The sequence below is a fragment of the Sinohyriopsis cumingii genome, chromosome 10, assembly GCF_028554795.1.
Source record: "Sinohyriopsis cumingii isolate HCF-2022 chromosome 10, ASM2855479v2, whole genome shotgun sequence".
Classification (NCBI taxonomy): Eukaryota; Metazoa; Mollusca; class Bivalvia; order Unionida; family Unionidae; genus Sinohyriopsis; species Sinohyriopsis cumingii.
Window position 1 is genome coordinate 80,027,478 of NC_142970.1, and position 21,092 is coordinate 80,048,569.

A 21,092-nucleotide genomic window follows, 5' to 3' on the forward strand; every position below is an offset into this window, starting at 1 on the left:
GATGCTCATATCCATTCATACTCCTTGATGCTGATATCCATTCATACTCCTTGATACTGATATCCATTCATACTCCTTGATACTGATATCCATTCATACTCCTTGACGCTGATATCCATTCATACTCCTTGATACTGATATCCATTCATACTCCTTGATGCTGATATCCATTCATACTCCTTGATACTGATATCCATTCAAACTCCTTGACGCTGATATCCATTCATACTCCTTGATACTGATATCCATTCATACTCCTTGATACTGATATTCCTTTATACCAATATTAAACAGTGAGATGCTTTCCAATTAAAAAGTACGTACTTCGTACCCTTCGTTTACATGGTCTTCAAACTATTTTCAGCATTGTATTTGTCATCTTGTCTGTCATATAGAGAGGTAAGTCTCACTGGTACAACACACCTTTAATATCCGCCCCCTTCATGTATTAAAATTCGTAAACATATATATCACCGAATATTTACTTGTCTGAGTTTTAATTTTTGCATGGTACAGTTAGGAATGTACTTTTGTGTAAATATTGATTTGTTATCTATCTATATATCTATCTACCTATTATTATTATTATTATTATTATTATTATTATTAGCATCATACTTGTACAAGTTATATATTGGTGACCAGAATAGAGCAGTTCCAGAAAATAAACGATGCTAGATTAATCTCAATCGGTAATCACCGTATAAAATATTTTCGGAATTCAGCCGAACAGTTGATTTGTAACGGATGAGAGGCGATGGTGTCAGTGTGGGTAGGAGTAACAAGAGTGTCGATCAATTATCCACTGATAGATCAAAGTTAGTTGTTTTCACTTAACTCAAATGTTCGACAGTTAATATTGTTTGCTAATCCTTTGATATGCAAAACGTGGACCGTCGCATATTAAAGAAACGAATTTTGTATGTGAAAATTATTTTGAAGGGAATAAGATTTTTTGCGAGTTCTGTTTTTAAAATACATAGACCAAGATTATGATAAGAATTCTTTGTTATGCAATAAAGTAAAGCGTAAATGAAACGAGGTTTGAAATATAACTAAACGTTAAACTCGATTACAAACCCAATAACAAATTAATGATGACAGTGAAAAATCTGATTATTGATAATAAAAGTATAATAACAGTGTGTTCGGTTGTAGAAATTACATCGGTGTAGGATTAGAATTGATCATATAATTACAGATTATCTTTTCCTGGGGCTCTATCTAATCAAAATATAATGGACTGATAAAGGCATTATTGTGATAAATGCCTTATAGATTGAGCGATTGAATGATTTTGTTTTCCGTTAGTATATGAAACGAATCCATGTAATGTGAAAAAAATCCGTTCGTTATCATCATGTAATAGTAACCATGCAATTGCTTTTTTAAGCCCCATAATTGGGTTTACCGGAGTTACCTCCCTTATCACATTATTTTCAAGCGTAGGCGGACACACACACACACTCTCTCTCTCTCAGAATCGAAACAAAACGCTAGACTGCATTTGCTTTGTTTATGTCTTGCTATGAATGGGTGCATTAAGTGTTACCCTTGTCAGTCCGTCTGTCCGTCCGTCAATCAGGATTTTGCATTTAGGTTAGCTTCTCGTCTGCTGCTGGTATCAGGGTCATGGCAGCATAGAGCAGTGGCAAAGAAATCGTGTCCTACGAAAACATTTTTGTATTTTGTTTAATCCACGTAATTTTTTTATGATATTGCATGCTACTGGAAATTTTTTTATTCATAGCGTTTTCAGACTTATCCAGACTGGCGAAACCGTTTTTTCTCTCTGTGATGTTTACCAGAACATTTCTAATAATTTTTAACTGAAAATGCAGGTGTGGGAGAAATGCATTACGGAAGGAAAATAGTACGCCACCGTGTCACATCAGACTGATCACCGTTCATGTTGAGGTGATTCGAAGAAAGACCAACAGCTTATCCAGCCTTTTTCTGCCAAAATTTGCTTTGTCTGTATGATAACGCGAAGAAATGCCTTTCATTTATGCTTGCATCATAACTCCAAGAAATACCTTTCATTTATGCTTGCATCAAAAGACTTAGAAATACCTTTCGTTTATGTTTGTCTTTACTACAGATGCAGTGGTAGGATATTTATCGATTTATCGTCTCCTGTTAGCACGATCACCTAACAACCATTCTACCCAGATAATTGGAAATTATCGATAAATGACCGTGTTTGAAGAGAAAATTTGATTAGCCCACCCAGTCAACATGAAATGTTATTTTGGGCGTAACTTATGAGCAATATATATATATATATATATATATATATATATATATATATATATATATATATATATATATATATATAAATCGGACTCTCAATTATTGGGTCAGTGGGCCCATATATTCGTGAGAAACGAGGAAATTTTTATCGCAGGCAGCCACCGTGAAAAGAGAACGCATTTTCAACATTAGCTTGCGACGATGCTTGTTGGTTTAACTGCATCAAACTGGCCGAAGACGAGAAGATGAAATTTCGTATGTTGATTTTGTGCACATATAAATCATTTGGTTGGATTGCTATACACAATTAGCAATTTATGCAATGTGTGTGTGTGTGTGGTAGTGGGTTGTCAGTACAGGCAGATAGCCATGTCTTGGTTTGATACACGCCACATGTGACCTATATTGGTGACTTACGTTTACTGGACGTCTGCTGCTCCACATGATAAATTCTGGAGCTTTGGTTGGCTAACTTCATTGATTTATTATTGGACTGCATTAAGGTCGCCTTGACTCCGATATATTATATCTCGCAATGGTCATTACGCCTGTTTCAGCAGGCATGATTGCCACGTACCGACGCTATATGACCTTGCTTGCCATATGACATATTGTATGCTAAATGTATTACACCTTCGTTGTTAAGAACTGTTCTCCTAATACTTTTGCCTTCGGCTCATGCACCCCAGTTGTCAATACTGTAGGAGAACAGTTCGATGTGGAGAAGGCAATAGCATAATTGTAGACTATATTGTAAATATAGTCATTGGAAAAACTTTATATAAATTTCTGATTACTCACAGAACTATAAAAAGTGAAAAGTTAGATATCTAAAATGTTTAGATTGAATGAATATAAAACGAAAATAGAAACTGGTACTATTTAAGTAGAATTATTGAGCTAACGTCACATATACAAGCTTTAAAAACCTATTCGCTGATAGAAATAACATGTAACATCATTTGTAATAAAAATAATTTATAGAATATATATAATTAATTGGAACAAACAAAACAAACTATGTTGTTTGTTTTGGTTTGGTAAATATGCAGCAAATTTAATAGCACGGATTCACCTTTGATCATCAATATTGCCACTCCATTAAACTATATAACGGTACCGTATCACAAGCCGTGCTTGTGAAGCGGCTATCCACAGTTACTCATTGTTTTATGTGACAACATTTTGTTGGGGTCTATACTGATTAAAAACACGAAAGCTCATGAACTGAAGCTATTTTCGTGCTATTTCACTTTACACCTATGATTATTATAATAGCAAACATACATTTCTGTCCGCATGGACAACCTGTTATTTTAGCAGTATTTTAACGTGTTTACAAATGAATCATAGGTTTATGACATTGCCTCAAAACATTTGTGCATCCAACCTGCTTGAGGATATTTATTAAAAACAAAACAACCCCCCCCCCCCCCCCCCCGCAGAGACGAAGATTGTTAATAGCAATGCAAAACTCACTTAGTCCATTATTGGCAACAAGGTTTCATTAGAGCTGAACTGGACTCTCACCAACGGAAGATTAAGTGGTATTAATTGTTACGGTACCTGCTTTTCAAAGAAATACTGGCGCTAGTATAAACTTGGCTTGGAATGTCTTGTGTTTACACAAGGGATGTTCATTGTGTGTGATGAAAGAAGCATATTTGCTTAAACTAGTTTGAACGTGTAGTGATGTTATATAAAAACTTCCTTAATATACTTCGTATTTTACATGACATAAATTCACTGTAATAAAAGTGAATATTATTAGATATATATTATTATATATTTATAATCACACGAGCACAAGGGACGTTGATGACACAGTGAAATAAACAGGATCACTTGTTAAGAAGGGTTGTCCAATACAAGCACACTGATCTGAACATTTTGAAATAAAAAATATTTATCGTGTGTGCACTCAACCGATCCATAATCATCTACGTCATCCCGGGGGCCAATCAACACTTTTGGTTCATTTACTTGAAAAGTGATTTAGACAGTTCTAATCCTTATGCTTCGTTTAATTTCAGTGATCACGTAAATCATGTGTGCATGTAACCATACATTCGAATCCCTGTTGTTTTCTAAGTTTTCTTAGTGATTCGAAAATTATAAGGAAGAAACTTTCAACCCAGGTAAAGATTTCAGTAAACAGCTTTTCGATCTACTGGATACTGGACTAAAAGTCGTTTGCTGGTTATGGAAAAATGTTTAAATTATCTGAGAAGAGAAATATATATCTAGTGATGAGTACTGCGAAGACAGTAGGCTTGCAACAATTTTTTTTCTGCCATTCATTCAACTTCTCGTTGAACCCTACTAGTACCGATTGTTTCAGAATCTACCCTTCTCTTCGGTTTTTTATCATAGTAGTAGTAGTAGTAGTAGTAGTAGTAGCAACAGCAACAATAGTAGTTATAGTTTATGTGATTGTTGTTGTTGCTTTTCTCGAAATTAATTATAAGACTACCCTTTGTGATTCCTTTATAGTATACGATACCGTTTCTTCATAGGTGGTTTCGTGTATTTTGAGGTGATGCCATACCATTATCTATTTGCGATGCAATGCATATCCACGTATTTTAGAGAAAACATTGTTTTTCTAATTGCTACTTATTGCTGTGTGTAAAACTAAGCTTGAATATTATCCCTTAAGCTATTTACAAACTGGTGACAATAACTTGTCTTGCTACGGCAAACCTGTGCCACATTTCATTTTGCGCAAATACTATGACAAGATGCAACCGCCATTTTGGTTTCAGTCATTCTGTCTCCTTTATGGGTTATATGTTGTAAAGGTTTGATTGTTTTCCTTTGCTCAGGCCTTTCTTCTATCACGAATACACACAAGGAGGTTGAATTAGATAGCTTAGGTAGCAGAACACTCGGTCAGCATTTGATATATCTAGATTCGAGCCTCTGTAATATTTTTATATTCTTTTCGTGGCTTGACAAATAGTAGTTAGTAGTAACAACATCGACGTTATGATATAATGGTTAATACCTTTGATTATCTTTTGGTGCAGACATATTTTCCCTACATGCGCACTTTCAACATGGATTTTAAGACGGTTGGCTTCTTTCAGAAAGGGCAAACAACAGCTTGACGTTATGATAAAAAAAAAGAATAAAATGTAGATTTTCTCCTTAATACCAAATATCGTTAAGTTGATGCTTTTTCGGAAGTTATCTCCTTTGTCACGTTTACAGCGAACCCGTCTATAAAACACATTAAAACGACCCACAAATTTGTATAGCCTGAGGTTCGTTACAAAGATGCTACATTTTTATAAATAAATTTAAAGGAGTGGATCCAAAAATGTTGTCTTTTATAGATCTGTACATGAAGGTGTCCATTAAGGAATGTTGAAATCTCCCTCTACGAACTTCGGGGTATGAAGAACGTATCTCATTTCAACACTAAAGCGAGGCGGGGCATGCGTGCACTTTGACATATGCAACTCTACTATTGCCCATTACCTAAACATTATGCCTGATAAAAGATTAAACCATAATAGTCAGTGCAAAATCCATTCAAATGAGGCTACTACTGACTACACTTTGCAGCCGATACTGGCATGGATCCGAAATACTTAGGATTATTGTGTTCAACCGTATGTTATTGCATTAACTGTACTATTAACCAGTTAAGTGTAGTACACTGAAAGCAGCCCATAACATACTTTGGAAAAGCGGACTCTATACATGCAGAACGTAATTTAACCTCTTGACCGCTGGCAACTCAGTACGGTGCCTCCCCTCTTTACCCTAAAGTTATAACGTTTTGCTGTCCAAATGTATATACGCATCTATATTTCGGTTATGTAAAATAATAGATAAAAAAATTTTAAGCAAAAGGACCGAAACAAGTAGTTCTCAATTGGTTTAACTTTCTTTATGAAAGTGACGTACTTGTATAGACTACCGCTTCCAGGTCTCCATTGGATGTATCTCCTAGCCTAAACTGAACTTCAAAACATGACCTTATTCTTTCCCCACCCCGGCATTGCACATTTTGTCTGGTTTTCTCAGCTGTTTTGAAAATGTTTAGCTATCCTTGCCATGGATCAATATAGTTTTGTCCTTTACAGGCCTGGAACATTAGTAATACATTTGTTGCGTTCCTGTTATTATCCCTTGATATTTGTCATTGTTAGGGCTGACATTTCAATTCCATAGATCAAATCTACTTCGATCTTTTATTTATTAATAATAACTGAGAAAAATACAACTTTGGCGGAAATAAAGTTATTTGTTTTCTAGTGCTGAGCGCTTGCCAGGACAAAACACGCAAGCTGATTCGGCCATAACCTCGTTTAAGAAAACCTGTAAAATGTCACGGCTAGAAGAATATATTGGTTTTCTCGTAATTCGTGAGCCAAGACAAGCCACATATAAGCTGATCCTAGCATACACTTCTTGAAGAACATACATGCACACAGCAAAGAAGAATTATTATGGAAAGCAAAAGTATTTCTGTTCTTATACAGATAAAAAAGAAAATGAAAAGTTTGCTTCTTGTACTAAGATGCCAGTATGCTGTCTGAGTTTTGAATCAGAATTTTTAGTTCATCTGGTATTTGACCCGTTTTCTTGCCATATCATGTGCTTTTGTTATCACCATGCATTCTGAGACTCGAACGTGAGCCAGTCAACTTGACATAGCCTGTTAGCATCCTCGCCCGTTATTTAATGCATATAATCCCCAGTTTCTTTGTGTTCCATTAAGATTGTTACCTAGATTTGAAATGTATGTATTATATTAGATATTTTGAGTTTGTATTGCTTAGTGTTAGGTTTACCTTTTTGATGTAATGAATAGCCTTTGGTCACCTCTATCTAAGGATGTAGTTTTCTAGTAAACAAAGCTCGGGGTTCGCTTTAGCGCATCATCTTTTCTTTGGGCGAGTCACGAACACAGACACACTAGTGTCTTTCTTCGTTTTTATGTAAATTTATGTAAGCGCAAATTATATCCCGGATGTTTCATTGTTATCGAAATCGTAGGCTATTAAGCAAATTTAGAGAATTTTTTAAAAGAAAATGTGTCGGCTGCAAAATATAATTTTATTTGTGCATGTTTGTCTTTTTCTAGTCTTCTTGGTTTAAACCGTTTGGTTTCAATGTTCTATGTAAGATTCCTTTCCTTTCCTGGTCTTGGATTCCTGTCTGGGTTGTGAGCAACTGCAATAAGTATTATATCACTGAAAGTGTGGCCAGGGGAGAAGACGTGTTCTGCGACCGGGCATCTGTACAGCATCTTTGTCATCCAATCAGATCTATGAAAGTTGATCCTTTTGTGTAGCTTTTCAGTTTCTCCGATATACTGAAGGATACAGATCTTACATGTGATAAGATTATGATATTCTCTGTTTTGCACGTTTTGTTTGGATCATGTATCTTTAATTTTTCTCTAGTCACTGTGCTAGCAATGTCCTGGTCTCTATCATATATTGACAGGTTTTGCACCTTTTATCGCCACAGGCGCCAAATTGACTTGGGTGGTCTTGAGTAGTGATTGGCGTTGGCTTCGCCCTGACTAGGATGTCCTTGAGGTTTTTTTTGAGGATTAACTTTAGTGCGTCCGACGATTCCACAATGGGCCAGTGTTTCCCGATGATTTTACCCGGAGTCGTCTGGATGGTAGGTCAGGAAAATGGTATCCTATCAGCCTTTTCCTTCTTTCCATATTTTAGTAGGTCAACGCGGTTTGTGTGTTTAGCCCTTTGGGTTACCTCCGTAATCAGGTCTTTGTCGTAGCCTCGGTAATTAAATGCTTAGATAGCTCTTCAGACCTTTTTAGGAATGTTATGTTTCATCGTCGGAGCAAATTCTGCGTATTCTCAGTGCCTGACTATATGGGATGCTCCTAATGCAGTGTTTTGGATGACAGTGTTTTGTACGACAGCTGCTTGGGAGGATATGTGCAGATTTAAGCATACGTTTTTTAATTGTTTCACGACTTTTCAACAAAAACGAAATTACTATAAATTTCCTTTTTTTCTTCTTCATAGTACCTATGCAGCCTCAGTTCTTGTGTGTATATCCGAAAACACAAAGTTGGAGACTAACAAAGAGATCTGTGTTCTAACTTTTCACTGTATGGGCGCTGGACATGCATTTCAGGCACGAGGGGCGAGTCAGGATTCCTCCTTCCAGCTGCTAGCTAGTCTGACCCAATTAACAATAGTCATGGGCTTCAAAGACTTCTTTTCCGTCTCCGGGTAACAGTGCATTTGTGCACACTGGGATATCGTTTTGATTTTTATAATTGAAATAGGTGGATTTGGCCTCTGCATAGCTAGTTAACACGTGTTGTATAATTCACAATTTATTCATGCTATGTATATTTATATTGTCCAGCCTATTCATATACGATATAAACTTCCCATCGTTATTTCCGTATGCGGTCTTTATCAAGTCTGTAATATGTTTTCTACGGGATTTTGTTTTATTACATTGCATTATAATATGTTTCTTTGAATTGCATGCCTTTCCGTAGAGTGGGCAAGGCGCTATTTAATTTATCATCATATATATTAATCATACATTGCTTAGGTATGTAAATATTACAGATAATTTAAATGCTGAGTTTGTCTTGGACCACATTTCCTAAAATGTCTTCCAGTTTTTGGTTAAATTATTTAATCCTATCTTGTTTCCCATTTTCGTATTTTCTGCTTCCTGTATTGCATGATGCATCTTTTTGTTCACATTTATTTCCCATATATTTTCCAGATTGCTGATTTCGCTGTTGTTAGTTTAAGTTTTCTTGCTGCTTCAAGCAATATTGGATACATGTTATTCTAACAATTTTCACGTGTATTCTTTCACGTGTATCCAAAATCAATTGATGTACTATTACGCCAGCATGTAATTTGTTTCTTTTGGGCGGACTCCTAAGTTTATTTACATGGCTTTGCAACTTTGGTATATGTAATCCTCCCTCCGTTTTAATAAATATGTATAAACATTGTGTTCCAAACATCTTTGTTCTTTTTAACCTTATACATAGAACTTCATTTGCTATTACATATAAAAGCATTGACAGAGAGCAGCTTTGTCTCACTGATCTTCTAATATAAAAAGGTTTAGTTACTGAACAGATTCTTTTAACAGAGGAAAGTTTAGTCATTGAGCCATTAATCTGTAGTTTTGAATATACAGTATAGTGTTGCTAACCTTTTAAAGATGTTTGATGTCGCGTTTAGATAATTTGAGAGGAGACATTTGTTTGGATTATTCATTGGAACTACTTATTGGATAGGAGTCTTATCTTGGAACTATTAATATTATTTCAAAGGAGTTCTGGACAAAGCAATTTTGATACGTCAGGACTGTTGTAGGACCAGTATATTCTTGGTTTTGAAATTTATATTGTTAAGGAACATTTCATTCTTTTCGACTTTAATAGAACATTTTCAGGATTAATTAGAATTCAGTTAATAATATTGCAAGTTCCTCTTAAATTTTCATTTTATAACATTGATAATTAATTAGTCATAAACTAATTGTTATGGTGTTATGTACATAACATTGTTTGTAACTCTTGGTTCATGACTGTGTTTATATTATGTGTATTTTTTGTTCATTACTATAAATTGTAATAATCATCGTTAGTAAAGAAAGCCATATATATATATATATATATATATATATATATATATATATATATATATATATATATATATATATATATATATATATATATATATATATATATATATATATATATAACACAATATTACATAATTCTAAAAAAATTGGTTAATCAATATGTTACCAAAAGGGCGTTTTGTTTCTCTCCTATTGTCCCTGTTATGGGTCCTCAGTCAGTGGTCTTTGACCACATTTGGTTTTATAGGCCATTAATGGTGTCTCCTGCCGATACATCTGGACTTGGGTTAGTTCGACTAACATTGGACCCATACAAATGACAACCGGACAACACTTTATTTAAGACAATGATCGTGATGAGCTCTTTATGGTTAGTTACAAATGTTATATATATATCTATACAATATGTATTATCGTTCATGTTTGTATTTAGTAATTGGAATAATGCTCTCAATGTAATGCTGATTGTTATCAAACCTACCTTAGGCAAATGGCGTCCTTCCATAAGGGCGATGACTCATTACGGTACATTTTTGTGTGTGTGCAATGAAGCCGTCAACGTCGTGCACTTTAAGATATACTGTTTCGATGTTCAACCTACACGTTTTCGTTACTACAATGTTCAGCATATGAAGGAACTTTGTGATAAGAAAATGTAATTACTTGAAGGAGGTTACCATTTTTTCTCAAATAGAGCTAGTTTGCATTTTTTCTTTGAGTATTTTAATATATATGTCTACTGATAATCTTCCTAATTTATCTAGTAGTATCTAAATACCATTATATTCACCATTGACAACCACCATGATCGAGAGCCTTTATATATTATCCTCACCATCTCATTGTTTTGCTTGATATATTTATGGATCGTCTTTGATAAACCTTTCTGATAGATAAATCTGTGTCATATAACCCTTTTTGTGCCGCCGTATTGCCTTACAGTGCTGGTGTGCTGTAAAGTCCACAATCAATCTCTCCATGTCTCTATGATTTCAATGTTGCTTTTTTGATCACTTTAAATTTCGTTGGTGCTTCTAGCAATTTCGGAAAAGCGTTATTTTTAGCTTGTATTCATTCGGTTTATAAATGTGGTAAATATAATCCTCCTTCCGTTAGTCTTATATTTATTGTGTCCCTTCTAATGTACTGGACCCCTTCTCCCGATACAAAAGCTGTAATTAATTTTTCAATTTCGTCGAAATGCACGCTAATATTATTCATTGCATACCATCAATTATCTATAAGCAGAACATCTCTTTTTGAAAAATTTACCATAAAACCAGATGCTTTACCAAATGCTTAACGAAATTATTAACTAGCATTAGGTATTTATACTTCTTGTATAGTTTTTATTTATACATAAAGTTTCTGTTGACATTACATACAGAAGCATTTCCTCAATGATATTTTAAGAGAGAACCTTTTGGACAATGAGCCATTAATCTGTACTTTTGAATAATAAATTGTTATAGTGTTCTCAGCCACTTAAAGAGAGTTTTCGTAAAACCCGTTTCATTATATATCTAGAAGAGTGTTGCTCAGTTCTAACGAATGGTTTCTCTTGATCAAATAATATTATTGCTCCTTTATCTCCCTTCCAGTTTTAATAACGTGTTTATATAACGTAATCATTGTGCTTTTCTGAATAGATCTTGCCTTCTCTCAACAGCTATGGTTATTGTTTATGATTTACAGAACCTTATATTGGGACACAAGCACTTTATATTGACCGAATTTCTTTTAGATTGAACTCTATTGGCGCTATATTTGGCCCTCATGGAGCCTCGTAGGAGGCCTCCAATCAGGCACAGTATAAATGCACCTTGGCCATTGTATGACTTAGACGGTTCCAATTGAAATACGGTGGTCAGACAATGCTCGAAATTGGTAGTTATATTAAATAGGAACCATGGTATTTATATATTATACGAATTATTATCAGCATTAAAAATCGGTTAATAAATATGTTACTAAACGGGTGGTGTTTTTGTCTTCTTTTTCCAGTTTGACTTGTTTTGGGCCCTCAGTCTTTCGCCTTGTCTAATGTTTGGTCCTATAGGCCATTGTTCCCTCATGCCAATACAACCAGGCTTGGGCCACTAACATTGGACCCATAAACAGGCTAACATATTATTATTTAACATAATAATGGGGATGGATACTTTATGTTTCATGTCACATTTTGTGCTAGTTTGGATTATTTTTTACAAACGGAACAAACTTTTTGATCGTTGGTAATATAGATGCTAAGGCCAATAATATCTCCGAACTGACTGTGCCTGTTAGTAGAAAGCAGCTGATGCGACTTTTAGGTATGGCTGAATACTATCGGAAATTTTGTTCCAATTTTTGCATAATTGCCGAACCCCTGGCAAATTTATTGAGCAGGAAATACAAGTTTCACTGGACTATGTCAGGAGGCTTTTTGATAAGTTAAAGGCCATACTTAAGAGTGCACCAGTTCTTGCATGCTCCAAATTTCAAACATTTAAACTGTCTGTTTAGCCGGTGATGATGGGATTAGAGCAGTATTGATTCAAGAATATAAAAATGATGTTGATCATCCAGTGTGCTATTTTTGCTAAGAAATTAAATAAGCACCAAAGAAATTATTTAACTATCGAGACGGAATGTTTGGTTTTGATATTGGCAATAAAATATTTTGAAATTTACATTAGTTCAGTTCCTACTTCGAATATTGTTTTTAGTGATTACAACCCCATTACTTTCATCGACAAGATGAACAGAAAATCAAGGACTACTATAGTGGAGTTATGTTGTTAAAGGAATATAATATTGACATCCGACACATCAAGGGAAAATATAATTTAATAGCAGATGCGCTTTCCCGTGTATAGAAATGTATTATTTCATGTATACCTTGTATCATTCATAAGATTTTTTATGCTATTTAAAAATACATTAACCATATATATAATTGACCTATGATAAAACGAAAGCTTTATTATATAAATCTTTCTTTTTACGGGGGAAGTGTGATATATATTTGATTTAGTTTATATTTGATTTAATATGATTGTTTGTTTCTTAGTTTCAATTTTTGTATTACATGCTATTGTAATGTAACTTTATTTACTAGATTTGATATTTTCCAGAATAGAGTTAATTTCTGACCGATTTTGTATTTATGACCTAAACAACTTTATAAAGATATTAAAAATAAAAAAAATTGTAAATAATGCTGACCTAGTTCCTGACCTTGATTAAGAAACAGTGGCAGTTCTGATAAAAAAATCTTGTTTTAATTTTTTTTATATTCTTTCCTAGAGTAGAACCGTTGATTTCAGTTAAGGCCATACTGGGATTACTTGATGTTAGGCATGTAAAAAGCTTCTATTTTGTTCTGGAAAGATGACCGCGTGACCCTCATCCAGGCATCTGTATTGCGTTGTAGTTAGAATATTATTGATGTTTTGATAAAGAATAGTCATTCATGCCTTAACACTTGAAAGGTCCAGGTGTTTTATATTGAGTCCAGTTTGGGGTAATTATTTTATTTTCTTCAAATTATTTGGATTTCAAGTCATTGTTTTCCCTGGAAATACTAGTGCACTAAATTAATTCTTGGACAAGGACATTTATCGAAATATATACAGAATTCAAAAACTGAAATATTTTCTGAGATTCAACACGGGACTGTTGACTCTGCATCACTTCACAGGTTACAACAGACGTTATCGTCTTCCATTTTGGATTTCATCGGGATTCGAACTCAGTTTTATTTAGTACTTTTTAATAATATGACTTCTATTTTTTAAGTCTTGGATTAATGTTGGATCTGATTCGTAAAACCTTAAGTTCTTTTTGTCATGTTTACCTTGCTTTTTCTAGAGAAATAAATTATTGTTGTATTTTACAAAGCTTGTTGTCTTCACACTTTTCTGTTACGTTTTGTAAGAGCCTAAACACACACACACACACACACACACACACACACACACACACACACACATTATATATAGTGGATGCAGTTTAATATTTTTTATATGATAACAAGTTAACATATCATTTTATATGATTATGATTTATCCTATTATGGCTATGTAATTCTTGCGCATACTTCTGTTTACTGATTGGCTGTGATCGTAGGAAATATTTCCTTATCAGGCACTCGGAACGTTTAATATAATACAAAAAAATGCACGGATGTAATCATATCGACTTGCAAATACTCCGCCACTAGACATTGTAGCTGATATATGATACAGAGAACAACAGTCAATAAAACATGAGAAGTTAAGATCCTAACATTAAAACAAAAGAGAATAGAGAAGCCATAACTAGAAATGTTATAGTGTTGACAATGGCTTTCTCAGTAACGATTATTACGACTAATCTGTTGGTTTCAATGAGTACTTTTAATGTCCCCGAGATGATCAGAAATAATGTATTATTCGAAAATTAAGTTTGCTTTTTTAACTTTAGCACTGTATAAAAGACATCCAATTGTCTTTCAAACACGATCTTGCTGTAGTCCTTTGGGATTAACTGATGTTAGCAATGGTTTTTTAGGTTCAAATTCCTGCAGAAATACACATGCTGACGTGATTGAAATTCTGTTACAAAAATAAATTAAGAATGGAAATAGGTTACCAAAAGCACCATCAAACATCGCCACTTTCAGTATTTTATTCCTATTAGCAACTATGCATATTCTTCTTTTGAAATCTACATGGACAATGCTTTACATAGATGCTTAGAGACTACTTAGTTGTCATGTGTACGGCTGTTACAGTTTTCATAGGTTTTCATACTTTGTATCACAATGAACTTAATATCAAGAAACTGTAATATAATTCTATACAATGTTAATAAAAGAATTGCTATGTTATTTCACATCATCACGATCCAGGCCACTGGCATATTAGTATGTTAAAGATTAAAGGTACATCAACACATTCATTACACAAAAATATTTGGAATACCACTGGAATTATTTTAGAACCTCATACTTTTTGACTTGTGATACAGTTTTTAGGTCTATTTGGGATTTAATTCACAAAACTGTGACTTCATATTCTCGCGAATTTTACAAAGCATACTGGTTTTTGCTCTTTTCTATTACTTAGTTAAAGATCATATACTTGGGGGATCGTCCTCGATATGAATTTCTTAAAAATGTTTCAGAAACCTTCATGTTTGAAATTTAAGTTCATTTTGTTTTGGAATTTTCGAAGTCTCAGGAAATACTTCACATATTTGAGAAATCTTAGATGAAGGACGAATTGCTCTAGTTTGCCAGACAATATGATATCTGACACGAAACTTGTTTAACGAAGAAAAAAAAAAAAAAATGTGTTAGTCCAATAATTTTTAATAAGATTTTTTTATTAAAGTGCTAAGGATTTAATTAGTAAGTCTGTGTCTGACTCTAACATGAAAGTAATAGAATTACAATGAAAACATAAGATGCAAACAGAGTTTAGAAAGCATTAGCTAGATTGAGAAAGAATGCAGCTGCACAATGAAGAAAGATAACTGCAGTTATAGGAAGATGATAGAGAGACACATGCAGTTCACAAAGAAGAAATATAATTGCAATTGCAGAGAGAGAGAGAGAGAGAGAGAGAGAGAGAGAGAGAGAGAGAGAAAGAAAGAGAAGATATACAGAACAATACGCAAAACTTCAAATACCGCGATAATACAGAACCAGCAATATCACAAAAGCTATCATTTACTATGTACGCTGCATCTTTACAGAACTCACAGCACTAATTCAGTTCCTATAGTAAATCTATGCAAACACTATGATATTAAAAATTCAATAACTTAAGACTTTGGAGTGCTCATGATCAAACCTATATTTATAAGTATGGATGAAACCTGGATGTCAGCTTCTGTGTAGAGGAAAGGATATGAGCCGCGGCATTTTCTGGACCTGCATGTGTTTGCAACATGTGCTTTCAATTCCGCACCAAAGAGTCAGGTGCTAAGTTTAGTAATGAGTGTTCCAAACTGAAGACTGTAAAAGGACTAAAATTCCATCAATACAACAATGTCTCTAGTTTTGTTTCACTTACAATTAGGATGAGCTCTCAAAAGATTCTTTTTCCAACAACATAACTTACATTTTTTACCAATCCTGGTCAGCCTAACCCATATATACTCTATTTTAGGTTCACCCATTTCCAGGCTGGTTCCCATTTTTCCATACCATTAGTGCCGTGTGTCCTACAGTATCACTAGCTGTATTAATGTTTCATCAAGGGGAAACTCGGTTAGCCTCATTTGCTTTTAATGAAAAATCTGTAAATCTCGTGGTATATCAATGATTCCATTTACTACTATACATATATTCTATATATTTTATTTTACATTTTGTTTTCTTCTTATTTCTTATCATTCCGCACGGCCTACATTTGATGCAGGCGTGTTTCAACTAAAATTGCGGTAAACAATTTGAAGATTGTTTACATGTATGAAAGCATGCTCATATTTATCACATGAATCTGAAAAAATTTTGGAACAATTATTTTAAAATAATACTTTTCAATTCTTTATTAATGAGGAAAGTATGTATGTATGTATGTATGTATGTATGTATGCATGTATGTATCCTGAAGGATTAATTTATACCAGGAAATTCGTATTGAATGTATCTACTTCCACCATGTGAATCAGAGGTAGTGGAATACAAATTCCTTTATAAGCTTTTCCGTTATGTACCACATGAGAAAATCGTATTGTATATAACAATAAGGATAATATATATTTGAGCAAACTGATATATTCCTCTGAGATGTATATTGAATGGTCAACTATCGTATTCTACTGATCAGATTACGATGTTGGATAAACTTACAAAAGAGTAAATGCAATAATTAAAAAGCTTTTAAAATGAAACGAAGAATATCATTATTTTCACGGATTGATATTTGCCATATTGTATCTTTGCCATATTGTGTTATATTGTACCTTGTTTTCAACAGATGGTATAATCGAAAAGTAAACAAAACAAAACTAAAAGATTCAATTTTTATCTAGACAGAATAAAGACAATGTCACGAAGCCTTTCAATTGTATATAGGTAAATATAACAATTTGTGAAAATCATTAGTTTCAATGTAATCGTATTATTTACATGAAATTCCGAACACAAGTCGTAATTTAGATACGAATTTTCTTTGTTTTTCCCCCATTTTTTGCTTATTTGTGGACTGGAGAATGAAAGCGTTCTTTAACCCCAAATATTGCCCGAAGACACTCATTTATTGATAGGTGGTTGAGTCATTATTGCGTCCAATTATTGTCCTTGATGTATATATTATTTTTTCAATATCATTTTTCTTCTGAAGCTGTTAACTTTGCAACAAAATGCACGTTCACAATTCCATTTTGTTTATCCGCATAAAACAGACAGTATTATGAACAGTTTATGTTGTACAAATAATAAAACGTTTTGCAAGATATTATTAACTTTCAACGTAAATTACTTTCGTCACTTGAAATTCCAAAATCAGATTTTACCTCAAGGAAAGAGTAAGAGATAAAAAAAACCTTCGTTTTCTAGGGATTTCGATTCTCATTTCAGCTTATTTGCTGCCAGGACAACGAACGCGTTCATTACCCCCCGTATTGCTTGGAGCGAATGTTGATTGGTCACAGTATAATAATGTGCAATGTTTGTGTTGTAATAATGCATGTATTATATTTTATCACTATTAATTATTTTCTAAGGTTGTTGGCCTTTTAAATTTTAATCCTCATTGCTTTAAGTTTTGATTAAAACTATGGGTTTTCATTTGATTACGTTAGTAATATCAAATTGAAGTCAATGTGTATAATGCTTAAGTATCTTGCTAAATATTTAAATGAATACATATAAGACACGCAATTAAAATGTTAATTTTCTTGATTAAAAGACAAAGTACTCGATAAAAGTCTGTCATTATTTGACAGACTACTATATGGTCACTTTTATTACTGGGTTACCTATTTTCGATGATTCCGTGGAAGCATAAAGAATATAACAAATATAAAGTCAACGAATAAAGACTGACTAAAGATTGGCGAATAAAGGTTAACAACATCTGACCTTTGCTCCATCACCGACCTCAACAAAAAATAGTTGAATTTTGAAATTATAATGGGTCCATTTAAGAGTTTTAGTAGCAACAGAAATGTTTCTGTATGGAAGAGCTCAAAATAAATGAAATCACGGTACCGATTAAACTAAAAGAACAACCTGATTGTTACCGAGCCTAAGTGTTTAGTCACATAAAATGTCACTGACACTATTCATATAAGCCGCAAAATAGTTTAGTGAAGACTTTTGATATAATCATACATAATACAGACGGTTGAAGTGCGACTTAACACCGTAATGGCTAGTTTGGAAACTCCCCCTGAAAAATGTATGTCAGTGTACCGCGTAGGCGCATTTATTCATATTAAATTAAAAATTAATTGTTGGACTAAAATCTTACACTAAACAAAGCTTTCAATCCTGATTGTAGAAATGTGTTTAAAATTTTTCCAGAAATATACTAATGACAGCTGTGGACTTTTACAATGGCAGCATGGGCTAAATTATGTCAAGAAACGAGAACTTCGGGTGTATCAAAACCAATAACAGGGTAGCACAATTTTGAAAAAAAAAGCGTGCTTTCATTGTGATCTCGCAGAGTGCAACATTCAGTTCGGTTTGTACTGGACAACACCTTGACATTTACCTCAGTTCAAAAATGTCCATTGATTTTTGCCGTATGTATATACCGCAGTGTCCATGTTCCTCTAAGCGAATACTCTTTCGGAATATATCGCTGCCGAAAGACTGGTTTGGGTCTACGGTAATGTAAAACTTAGTACATGGACTTTACGCACTAATACATGAGCACGTTCACTGCATCTTACCAATTATGTATTATCAAAGAATGAAATCCATAAAAATAAGTAAAAGCCCCAAGTGTTTGGAGGCTGTAATGTCATATATGTATATTGTCATGCCTACCGCGTGCTACTGTGTTGAAACATCAGCCTTATGCTCATCGCTACCAATAAAGAATTCCTGATTTGTTCATCCTTCATATTGGACTAAATCTTCCCCAGCGGCAATAATGCTATTGTATTGAGATCTAAATTGAGACTTCTACAGTTATCAAAGCGTGTGGTTTTATTCACTTGGTATTTTACCACCAAATTTAAACTGTAATGGCTACCCATGTGAGGTCACCCACTGTGAGGGGTACATGCTGTATGACGAGCGTCAAACGTATGAAGCTATTGTCAGCAAAGTTAAGAGTAAAACATAATAAAACACAAACATGTTTACACAAGCTAAGACAGCCAAGTTTGCGAAAAACATGGCGACGTCTTGTCCGCAAGCTGGTTTCAGTGCATAAACTAAAGTCACATTTGACATCAATCTTGCTACATCCGAACTGAAGATGAATATATTTTGATAGCAGGACCACAATCAAGGTCCCCCAATACTCCAGATCAATCAACAATTTGAGGAATGTTCCTGGTCAGAGCAGCGGCGAAATACACCCTTTATGGTTTCCCAAGTTCAGGTCTTTGTCAGCGTTCAAGTCTTATAATGTGACAAGTGACCAAGCTTGCGTTATTGTACGTTTCGTCTTGACCAATACACATCACCATATCTCAGCCGGTCATGGACTTTTGCTTCCGATATGATGTGTTGTATGTCCCGAGAGAGAGAGAGAGAGATCAATGAGTGAAATAAACGTACTTATAACGTAGTACAACTATATTGACTTTAACTAAATTACGGGGGGGGGGGGGGGGCCGAGTGGCCGAGTGGTCTAAAGTGCTCTCCGTTACGGATCACTGCCATCTCACCTCTGTCTGCGTGGGTTCGAGTCTAGGATTCGGCCAATGTGGGTATGTGAGAAAGCTTGCCAGTAGCTTCTCGTGGGTCGGTGGTTCTTTCAGGGGTTTTCCCTCCACCATTAATACTGGCCGCCATGTATAGCCTATCGTGTGCTGAGAAATGGTGTTAGTAGTATATGGGGATACCCTACGGACAATGGGAATTAGCATTAAAAACACCCCTGGGACACTCTACGGACAATGGAAATTTAACATGGCGAAAAATCGTGGGACACTCTACGGACAAGGGGAATTAACATGGGGAATAAATCGTGGGTCACTTTACGGACAAGGGGAATTTAACATGGCAATAAATCGTGGGACACTCTACGGACAAGGGGAATTTAACATGGGATTTTTTTTTTAAAAAAAAATTTTTTTTAAAAAAAGGGGTAGGCAATTCAAAGACTATCTCTTTTCGAGAAATATGGGGGCCCTGAAAAGGGCCTTTGGGTTTATGTTAATGTATTCATTAACATAAATGGCACCGCATTGGTCTTCTTCTTGTCCTTAGGCTGCGTCTCACTGTTGGCCCGTAAATTAGCACTCTTTTCAGGCATCCTTGTCTTTCGACGTAGATCCTACGTATCCACAGGCTGGTGTTTGTCCTGTGGACAACGGTCCACTTCGATCGGACATACATGAGCAAGTCTGTCCGAAACATCATGGAAGACACAAGGGTGGATGACTCAACTGTAGTCCACATCTTGAAGCGACGAGAACAGGTGAATCAATGCATTGAACGGAGCTTATTTATAGGGACAGGAAGGATTGAAACGGATTGAGTTCATTCACCAATCCGAACACGCGTTACAGAATTCAGTCAGCCCGCATCCAATCCGAAGAGAGCAGTCTGTGACGTCACGTAGTCAATATAGATTCGCTAGCGCTTGTGTGCAGTCAATCTATGCGATAGTGATTCAACATGACGGAAACTCAGAAAACGATCCAGTGGGGTGCACCAGCAGGGGAGACTGCCCAAGGGAACTCGGACTTACTTTCAGAAGAGGTGAATTGGGATTTTGTGGATTTTCTCTCCTCGCAAGAATTTGTTCCGGAACCTTCGTTACCTTCTTCATTACCGCAAGTGGAGAATTTTAGACAGAGACAGAAAGAAGAATTGGAGAAATTTATACAACGACAAAAGGAAGCGGAACAGGCTTTTCTCGTACAGCAACAGCAACAGCAAGAAGAAGAGGTAAGAAAAAAACAACAAGAAGAAGAAGTAGCAGCAAAGAAACAAGAGGGTGAAAGTCAAACCGTCACGATACTGTTGGACATTTTAGCGGAGTTAAGAAGTCTGAAACAAATGTATCAGACTTCTTTATCACGACCGAAGAGAATACGACCTTCCCGAGCCAAACACG